The sequence below is a fragment of the Eriocheir sinensis genome, chromosome 7, assembly GCF_024679095.1.
Source record: "Eriocheir sinensis breed Jianghai 21 chromosome 7, ASM2467909v1, whole genome shotgun sequence".
Taxonomy (NCBI): Eukaryota; Metazoa; Arthropoda; class Malacostraca; order Decapoda; family Varunidae; genus Eriocheir; species Eriocheir sinensis.
Genome location: NC_066515.1, coordinates 21440286 through 21450859, shown reverse-complemented (window position 1 = coordinate 21450859; position 10574 = coordinate 21440286).

The following is a 10574-nucleotide window of genomic DNA, read 5'->3' as shown; positions in this document are numbered from 1 at the left end:
GTGTGTGTGTGTGTGTGTGTGTGTGTGTGTGTGTGTGTGTGAGAGAGAGAGAGAGAGAGAGAGAGAGAGAGAGAGAGAGAGAGAGAGAGAGAGAGAGAGAGAGAGAGAGAGAGAATGCGTGTGTTTGGAGTCAGCTCAAGTCATTTGGTTTTTATCTCGAAAAGTAAATATAAATGTGGACTAATTATGCATCAGGCCATTAATCTTGAGAGCTTGTAAACAGACAGACAGACAGACGCGCATACACACACACACACACACACACACACACACACACACACATAGCCAGACACATCATAATTAATGAGGCCATATGTAGAGAGAGAGAGAGAGAGAGAGAGAGAGAGAGAGAGAGAGAGAGAGAGAGAGAGAGAGAGAGAGAGAGAGAGAGAGAGAGAGAGATGAAGGCAGGAAGAAATGAAGGAAGGTAAGGGAGGAGAAAAGCTAGGGAGGCAGGAAGGTAAGGTAGGAAGAAGCAAAGACAGATAAGTCGAAGGGAGGAGGGAAAGAGATGGAAATATATGATTGGAGACTAAAGAAGGAGAGAGAGCGCAGTGTAGCATATTTAAGGCGTGTGTAAGGGGCGAGGCAGGTAAGGACAGGTATGCTAAAGGAGAGAGGGAGACAGGTAAGAAAGGTCGAGTTGAGGGAGGAGGAAGAGAGAGGAAGAGGAAGAGGGAGGAGGAGGGGGGTAGAGAGGAAGATGGAGTGCCTGTGTTGATGCAAGAAGTGAAGGAAGAAGGAGAGGGAAAGGAAGGGAGAGCTAGCAGGTAGGAATGAAGAGGAAAAGGAAGGAACAGATCGGAAAGGGAAGAAAGCAGGAAGAGAAGATAGGAAGAGGAGGATAGAAAAGATGAAAGCAAGGGATGACAGATTGAGATAAATGAGATACCAAAAAGAAAAGCATGAAAAAGGAAGAAAGTGAAGAAAGACAGGAAAGAAAGAAAGATGAAGAGAGAAGGAGGGAAAGAAAAACAGGTTGAAAAGAATAAGAAACTACGAAGAAAGCATAAAAAGAGAAAGTAAAAGAAGACAGGTAAAGAGAGAAAGGTGAGGAGTGAGGAAGACAATAATTTGATAACAAGGGGAGGGGAATACGGTGGGGAAGAAGGTTTGGGGAAGTTTGCACATCCCTTGGGGGGCGGCCCGGGGGAAGCGATGTTATTAGTGAGGTTAATTTGATTTGTTCTCGGTAATTTGCTTAATCAAGGATGTGGTTTCGAGAGGTAATCAGGGTGGCTTCTCTTCCCTGTGGGTGGACCGGATTGCAACTGTGGTAGGTAAGCTGAGTAATTTGGAGGGAGGGAGTGGATTTGCGGATAGCTTAAAGTGGAGGAGTTCGAAAGTCCACATTGTAAGCCCTCAAACCGAACTATATTCTCCACAATGATATGTTCTTCCACTCGTTACCAGATACTAAATATGTCCGGTGTGGCTTACTAAAATTTCCTTCTGTTTTGCATCAACGTCACGCACTAAGGAAGGAGTTTTCGTAGTGTTTTGTGTGTGGTTAAGAGCTTATTACAACCTTGCTGTATAGGACTTTTCAACTGGCCCATAGAGTGAGGTTGGTTGAGTGTAGAGGAAAGTATTGGTAACGCATTTAGAAAGGGGATGAGATTGTGGTGGGTGAATGTGTTGTGAATGAGTGAAAGTGGAGTAAGGGCATTTGAGGAGTGGACTTGGTATATGTGGATGAATAGATGGGTAAAACGTGTGGATTAATTAAATGTTGCAGTGGGTGTTTTTATGAGTGTATTAAGGTGGGGTAAATGTGGATGTGGAGTGCACTGGACTGGAGTTTTATTACATGTGGAGTAGGACTTAGTAAGTGTGGAATGGAATCAGATTGTCATGAGCGTGTCCAAGAGTGGATAAAGGTGGAATAAACATGAGTGTGGAGTATGGAGTGGGATGTTATGAAGTTTGCTTTATCACATGTGGAGTAATAATGTGGAATAATGTAGGCATAGAGTGGAATGAGGTGGAATTACAGTGGATATAGTGTTAACATATGGCATGAGTGGAGTGGCAATGTGGAGTAAACGCAGACGTGGAATGGAACGATGAGGAATTTCAGGGTATGTGGAGTTGACTGTGGTAGGTGTGGAGTGACATACTAATGGCGTGGATTAGGCCGTGGACTCTGACAGGTATGGATTTGCGTGTTGAGCGTGTATGCTGAGGAGGAGAGGGCAGGTGTGGGGTGGGCTAATGTGGTTTGGCAGGTGTGGTATTGGTAAATGGTGGGTTTTTGCTTATTAGGCGAGTGGGCCACAGGTGAGATCTGGCAGGTAAGGTGGCGGGGTGTTCAGCCTGTTGAGTCATCGTGCAAGAGTTAGGCGTTAAAGCGTTAACGTCAAACCCAAGCCTCGTGGGAAGAAAAAACAAACAGTCTGCGTATAACATGAATCTCTCCGCGCCTCGTAAAAGAAGGTAATAATCGTTACCCGAATAACATACTCGATTTTCATGCATAACAAAGAGGGACGTGCAGGAGAACAGACTTAACTCTCTCAAACATAACACGAGAACAGATAAAAGAAAGCGGTAATCGTAACCCCAAATAACATAGTCGATCTCATGCATAACTAAGAGGAACATTAAGGAGAACAGACTTGGCTCTAACACATAAGCAAGTGCCCCTTAAAAAAATAACAAGAGAGAACATAAAAAAGCAATAATCGTAACCTGAATAACATACTTGATCTCATCCATGACTAAGAGGAAAGAGAACAGACTTATTTCTCATACATAAACAAATGCATCTATAAAAAAAAGAACGCGGAAAAAGATGCAAATATAATGACAATCGTAACCTAAATAATATAATCTCATTCATAACTAAGAACACCGTTGGGAAGAACACTCATTCCTCACACATAAGGAAGTACCCCCTAAAAAAAATACCTCGGGGAAAAGATGCAAGAATAATGACGCTCGTAACGTAAATAATATAATCAGTCCCATCCATAATAAATAAGAACAGTGTCGCGGGGAGCACTTACCTCTCATGCATAAGAAATTGACCATGACGGGCTGGGACCAAAAATCAGACTCCACAAGAATTTCTACCGGCGCTGTAGGCTGACACGTAAAAAAATATAAATACTCGTAGATAAATAAAAACCTAATCTAGCTTAACCTGACCTAACCTGACCTGACCCCTTGCCTACCTTAAAGAAACACGAGACGGGATAAAGAGGAGATTACGAGCATGATAGTGGAGCATTGCAGGATAGAAAAGCACCTCTGGACCAGCGTTACCAAAGTGTCGTACTCATCCCACTGCATTTTCGTCGTTTCTTACCGATAACTATAGCAAAAACAAACAAACAAACATCAATAAATAGGAGCTTTAACGCTAACTTGAATTTTCTGTCGTTATTTGTGTAGGTACGAGAGTTAGAGACGTAAAAATGATAAATACATTGTGTTGAGTACGATAATCTGGCAAAGCTACTCTGGACAGGCACCTTCATAACAGCTATCATCGTACACTAACCACCTTGCTAAATATATATTCCTACTGCACGTAAATTTTCACAGGACCAACAGGAGGGAAGCTTGACTTTACACTGCAGAGGCGTTGAAAGGAGAGCTTTTGCGCGAAAACAAATGATGAAAAAGAGGAGACAGCCGAAGGGGAGGGTTTTTTTTTTGTATATATATAATCTATCTCCCGGACAGTGGCCCCGAGTACAGTGGTGATTGTGGTGATGGTGACGAGGTGGCGGGGTGATGGTGATGGACGGGGGGCAGGTGAAGGAGGTGATGGTGCGTTCAGGAATGAGTGTGGAGGGGATGATGATGGTGGAGGAAGGGGAGAGAAAGAAAAGGAAAGGAAAGAGTTGAGATTGAAAGAAAATAAAGTATGGTGTGTTAGATTATGTGATGTGATGGTGAAGGGAAGAGGGGAAGGGAAAGGGAGGAAAGGGAAGGATTGAATGAAAATGAAGTATGGTGTGTTAGATTATGTGCTGTGATGGTGAAGGGAAGAGGGGAAGGGAAAGGGAGGAAAGGGAAGGAAAAGGTAGAGATTGAAAGAGAATAGGTATGGTGTGATTGATTATGTTTCGTGATGGAGAAGTGAAAGGAAGGAAAGGGAAAGAAAAGGGAGGGAAAAGGGAGAGATTGAGAGAGAATAAGGTATGATGTGGTAGATTATGTTTCGTGATGTAGAGGTGAAAGGAAGATAAGGCAAAGGAAAGGGAGGGAAAGGAAGATGAAGAAGTAAAGAAAATGGGAGATATGGAAATAGAAATGCAATGGGAAAGTTTATATTGCTTATGATGATTGCGAGGGAAAAGATGAAACAAGGGAAGACAAGAAAAAAAAAAGAAGAGAAGAAAAGAGAAAGGGAGGTAGGGAAAGGGAAGGGCAGGGGAGGGAGGGATGACGGGGGAGCCTTAAGGTAAAATTACACTAACAGTCACTTTTGGGTCATATCTTTACTTTTACGACGTTTCTACACATGTTTTACCACTCTTCTTTTCTCTTTTCTTTCCTTTTACTTTACAGCTACTTACAAAACAAGACCCCCCTTTAGACACACACTTAAAGACCACTAACACCACTAACAACGGCCTCAACACCCTGAAAACAGCCCCCACCTCCACTACCATCACTACCACCACCATCACCGAACCATCCACCCAACCATCCATCCACCATTCACCATCCACCACCTTACACTCCGCGGGCCTCACACCACGCCTGTTGGATGCATATGTATGAGGTAAATCGCTAAGTCCTTCGAAGGGAGAGAAGGAGTGGGTGGGAGGGAGTAGGAAGAGCTGCGCGTGTCTCTAAGTGGATGAGATGGAGTGGAATACCTAAGGGGGAGTAGGGGAGTGGGGAGAGGACTGCAGGGGTGTGGAATGAAATTTGTAGGAGTAGATATAGAAAACAGTGGAGTTGAAAGGAGTGGATGGAGGAGTAGTGGAGTGGATTACAGTGGTGTGGAGTGAAATTTGTAGGAGTAGATATGGAAAAAAGTAGAGGGGAGGGAATAGGAGTGAATGGATGTCTTTCTAAATGGATAAGACGGAGTGGAGTTGTGGAGTGAACTGGAGTATCGGTGAGTGGATTTTATAGAAGTGGATATAGTTAAGAGCAGGAGCAGAAAGGAGTAAGTGGGTGAGTTTTAGTATTCGATGTTTGTGGATAGAGTAATGTGGAGTAGTAATGAGAAATGAGTGTAGCAGTGAGGGAGTGGATGAGTGGATGAGAGGAAGAAATACATGAGAGAAAGTTTGTAGGAATGGAGTGGAAGATCCGTGAAAATATAAATGGAATGAAGTTGGAGAGAAAGTGGATAATGGGTGAAAGGAACAGAAGTGGATATGGGAACAAAATGATGAAATGGGAAGAAAGAAGAATGCATGTGAGAGAAAATTAAGAATACGGAAAAAGAGAGAAAAGAGAAAAAGATGTAGATGATAACTGATACAGAAGACCTACTCCGAAAAAAAAAAAATACACCTCACGGCAATACATAAACTAAAACACACATCGCATTTTCACCCGGACAAGAGCAGGTGGATATTTACCCTTCAATCCACACTTTGAAAACGAGCGAAAAATTACAGTGGAATAGATTCGCTGGGCGGCTTTATAGAGCGAGACGTCAGCGTGTAAAACCTTAATAGCGGGGAACCACATCGTATCTCCCTTCCATTTCCACCACGTGTCCGCATTTTATTGACCACCGAAGGCAACGTTGCTTTCGGCCCTGACCACAGCTTGCTTTAAGGGTGGAAGATCCCCTCTCTCTCTCTCTCTCTCTCTCTCCCCTCCTCTCTCCCTGTCTCTCCCCCTCACTCCGTCCCCACACACCCGCGAGGGACACGGTAATCACATGAGAGACTTCACCACTTGCTCCACGCTGCGCATTTACTGACTTAAAATCTTTGATCAAGCGAGTGTAGGAGGTTAACGCGCCTCGGGTCTGTGTTAGTAGCCAAGATTACCGTGGCGAGTCGCATTCTTGACTCCCTGCGTGTACCTTGCTGAGCGATGGTGTGTTTTGCCGGCTTTTTGGGCAGGTTAGCTCCCCGGCCACCCCTGAAACAGCTTAGAGGCAGGTGTTAAAGGAGGGCCGCGGAGCAGAGTGATTTTTTACAGGCGGATGCAGAAGGGATTTTTTTCTTCCCTCGCTCTCTCTGAAACTCGTATTTGTGTGTGTGTTGGGATGAGGGAGGGTTGTGTGTGTGTGTGTGTGTGTATGTGTGTGTGTGTGTGTGTGTGTGTGTGTGTGTGTGTGTGTGTGTGTGTGTGGTTTAGGGGTTACTTTCGGCACGAGGAATGTCTGTTTAGTATTTGTCCCACGGAGAAATGCAAATAAAGTGACACCTCTGATTACCTGTCGCGGGATAAGCCGTGAAACACCTGACTGATTAATTAATGGATCCTCGGCCCAGACGCGGATGAGGTGAGGTACAAGGGACTGGAGTTAAGAAGTGTAGGTGATCAGCTTGAAGAAAATAATGATGAAACACTGATGAAATTAAAGAAAGACGGATAAAATAAAGTAAATTCAGAAGAACATAGTCGTTTAATGTTAAAAGATTGGTTAGCACTTTCCAAACAAACACACGAAAAAAAAAAGTAGATAAGAAGCAAAATATTCAGACAACAAAATAAAACTGAGGACACAAGGAAATGTTGAGACCAAAAATAATTAAAAGAAATAAAGAATAAGAATTTCAGCCATTAGAATAAGTTAGACACATAAACGGGAAAAAAAGGAAAGTTGCAATTCTTAAAGTAACGTTGAGATCACAGAAAAAAAGGAGAGAATAGAGAATAAAGGGGAAGGAAAAACAAGAGAAAATAAAAATGAAGAGGGAAAAGAGAAATTAGAGAAAAAGAGAAAAGAAAGTAGAGGGAAAAAAAGAAAAAGATAAAACAAAAAATAAACAGTAGAAAAAAAATAGAATAAAAAGAATTAAGGTAAACGAGAAATAAGAGAAAAAGAGAATAAAGAGTGGACACAGAATAAAGAGGAGAGATAAACAGGAGAATAAAGAGAGGGAGGAGCATCAAAAGATATCGTCAAGAGTCGCATCACCTCGACACGCGGAACACAGCGGAACAAAAGAGCGTTCAGTGTTGCACAAAAAAGGAGACATTTGTGGACGACCGTCTGTTGCAGGAGAGAGAGAGAGAGGGAGAGGGAGAGAGAGATCAGAATAGTTACCAAAATAGGTCTTCGAAGACTTATTTTCACGACTTTATGCCTTACAATTCATGATAAAGGAAGATAAAGGAAAGAGGAAACAGGAATAAACAGGGAAGAGAAGTAGATGGAGATTAAGAGAGAGGCGAATGGGGTTAAGACGGAGCTGGTAATGGTCTTGAAGAGGGAGAGAGAGGATGATGAATATGGAGATGACAAAGAAAGGAAATAGAAGAGGTGGATATGGGAGGAATACCAAAGAGAAAAGGTGCATAGTGAAATGGCCAGACAGAAGTGTTAAGAAAGTACGAAAAATTGAAAAGCCTACGAAAAGAAAGGGGATAGGGGAAGAAATGAGTAGGGAGACAAAGATGAAAGAATAGGTGGACTTGAAATGGATAGAAACACAAATAGAAGGTGGACGAGGAGCTGGGAGAGGTGTGTGGGAAAGGGCGGGACTAGATGAAAGTGTTGAGGCGCCTTAATCAGAAAGACCAATAGCATCCCGTGTGTGTGTGTGTGTGTGTGTGTGTGTGTGTGTGTGAGAGAGAGACAGACAGACAGAACATAGGAACTGGGAGAGAAAAGAAGGTTGGGAAGTAGAGGAAGTATACACGAAGGGAGGAATGAGAGAAGGTATGCAGGAAGAGAAGGGAGGGAGGTGAAGGGAGGAAGAGGGAAGGAATAGAAGGAAAGGGAAGGAGGAGATGAAAGGAAGGAAGGGGGGAAGGGGCGTCCTGTTTCCCGCGAGAAGGAGGGAGGGAGTGCCAGCTACACCCGCCCCCCCTCAGGCTAGCAGTGCCATATATGACCAAGGTGTTAAGGAGGGTCAAAGGTCAACCCCCCCCATCACACCCTCCCTTCTAACTCTTTGCCTCCACTCCCTTCCCTTCCCCTTCATCCCTCACTCACTCCCCCCTTTACATTGCCTCGTCTTCTCTACGTTCCTCTTTGCCTCCTCCTCCTTGCCTCCCTCTTCTTCCCTTCCTTCTTCTTTACCTCCTCCTCCTTCCCCTTCTTCCTTCCCCTTACTTTCTCTCCCTCTTCTACCTCTACCTCCTCCATACTTACCACCCTTCCTTCTCCTCCCTTCCTCCTCCTGGCCTCTTCTTTCCTTACCTTCCCCTCCCTTCCTCTTCACCTCCTCCTCCTTGCCTTCCTCCTCTTCCCATTCTTCCTCCCCCCTTTCCTTATGCCTCTTTTTCTCCCATTATCACCTTCTTTATTCTTCCCCTTCTTCACCGTTCGCTACATTCCTTTTTTTCTCTTCTTTCTCTGCCTTTTCGTTCGCTCTTCCTCTTTTTAAATCATTCACGTCTCTTTCCTGTTCCATCTTTTCTCTTGTTTCTCCTCGTTCAATACCGTCTTCTCCTCTCTCCCTCTCTCCTTCCTTCCTTCTCTTCCCCCCCTTCTGTTTTCCTTCCGTCAGTGCCCATCCATCTTTCCTCTTTTATTCTCCTTTACTTTTACTCGTTTCTCGTTTCACTTTCTCTGTACCTTCTTCTTCTCATGAGCTGAACGGTAAAAAAAAAGGGGGGGGGGGCAGGGGAAGGGAATGGAGTTGAAAGTTTAAGGAAATAAAAATAAACAGAATAAACTAAAGATGTAAATTTCAAAACAGGGAGAAATGTATAATAAGGAGATTGAGGAGAATAGATTAGCGACAGAAATGTGGAAAAAAGGCAAAGAGGAAAAGAATAGAAGGAGAACAAATAATGAACCAGAGAGAGAGAGAGAGAGAGAGAGAGAGAGAGAGAGAGAGAGAGAGGGAGAGGGAGATAGGTGAAGGTGAGGATTGGGAAACAGGAGAGAGAGAAAGAGAAAAATTAATTGAACGTTTTAACCGGTGTCTTCAGAACGGGAGAGAGACAGAATGGTAATTTGGCGCGTTGGAAACATGAAATTGATTTAGGAGGAAGAAAAGAGAGAGGGAAGAAGGAGCGAGCGGGAACCGAGTTGAGAAAGAGGTGTTGAAGAAAATGATAAATTAACAATCGTAAAGGCAAACACGAAAGGATTACGCTGTTTTAAATTATACCGCTGTCACTTACGATGCTTTTTTATTCTTTGTGCGTGGGTGCGTGGGTGTAGTATTTTCTGTGTTAATAATTCATGAAGTGTGTGTGTGTGTGTGTGTGTGTGTGTGTGTGTGTGTGTTTGTTGTTGTTTGTTTTGTTTTTTGCCTTGTCTTTCTTTCGTTTGTTGTTTTGCTTCTCTGTTTCATTAGGAAGTTCATGTATTATTTTCTGTTTCATATTTTCCTTCTGTGCATCGTAAGTTTCTTCGTTCTAAATCTTCAAGTCTTTCCTTCTGTTCTATGTTTCATCTATTAACGTTCCTGCTTGTATCACCTTTTTCATTACTTCCTATTCATATTTTGCTAGATTTCAATGGTAACTTTCTTCATTTTAAATCTCCACCATGTCTTTCCTTCTGTCGCTCCTCCCCCACTCCTCCCTTCTTGTCCTTCCCTCTCTCTCTATCTCCATTCTCTCTCTCCCATTCTCGTTGATAACTTTCTTTCTTGAGTCACCTTTTATGTCGGAAGTGGATCAATCATTTTCTGTTGATATTATGCTGGTCTGAATTGTAACTTTCCTCATTTTAAATCTTCTAGGTGTCTTTCTTTCTGTCGCTTCTGTTTACATTGATAACTTTCTTTCTTGTATAACCTTTTATGTCGGAAGTTGGTCTACCATTTTCTGTTAATATGATGCTCGTCTGAATGGTAACTTTCCTCATTGTAAATCTTCATCGTGTCTTTCTTTCTGTCGCTTCTGTTTGTATTGATAACTTTCTCTCTTGTATCTTGTATCTTGGTATCATCGTTTTTATGTCGGAAGCGGGTCTACCATTTTCTCTTAATATTATGCTGATCTGAATGGTAACTTTCCTCATTCCAAATCTTCTAAGTCTTTCCCTTTGTTGCTCGTGTTTACATTGATAACTCTCTCTTGTATCTCGTATCTAGGTATCATCGTTTTTATGTCGGAAGCGGGTCTATCATTTTCTCTCTCTTTGATTTTCCTCATTCCAAATCTTCTAAGTCTTTCCCTTTGTTGCTCGTGTTTACATTGATAACTCTCTCTTGTATCTCGTATCTAGGTATCATCGTTTTTATGTCGGAAGCGGGTCTATCATTTTCTCTTAATTTGATGCTGATCTGAATGGTAACTCTCCTCATTCTAAATCCTCATCGTGCCATCCCTTCTCTCGGACCTGTTTACACTTATTAGGTACAAGCTTCTCCCACCATCACACTCCTCTGTATCATTATCGTACAAGACAGTTTTATTATTTTTTACAAGCCGGAGCATCGCCACTGACTACCGGTATTCGAGGCTACTTTATTACGCCGCCCTTGGCAATTTGATATCGTACATGGTTTATTATT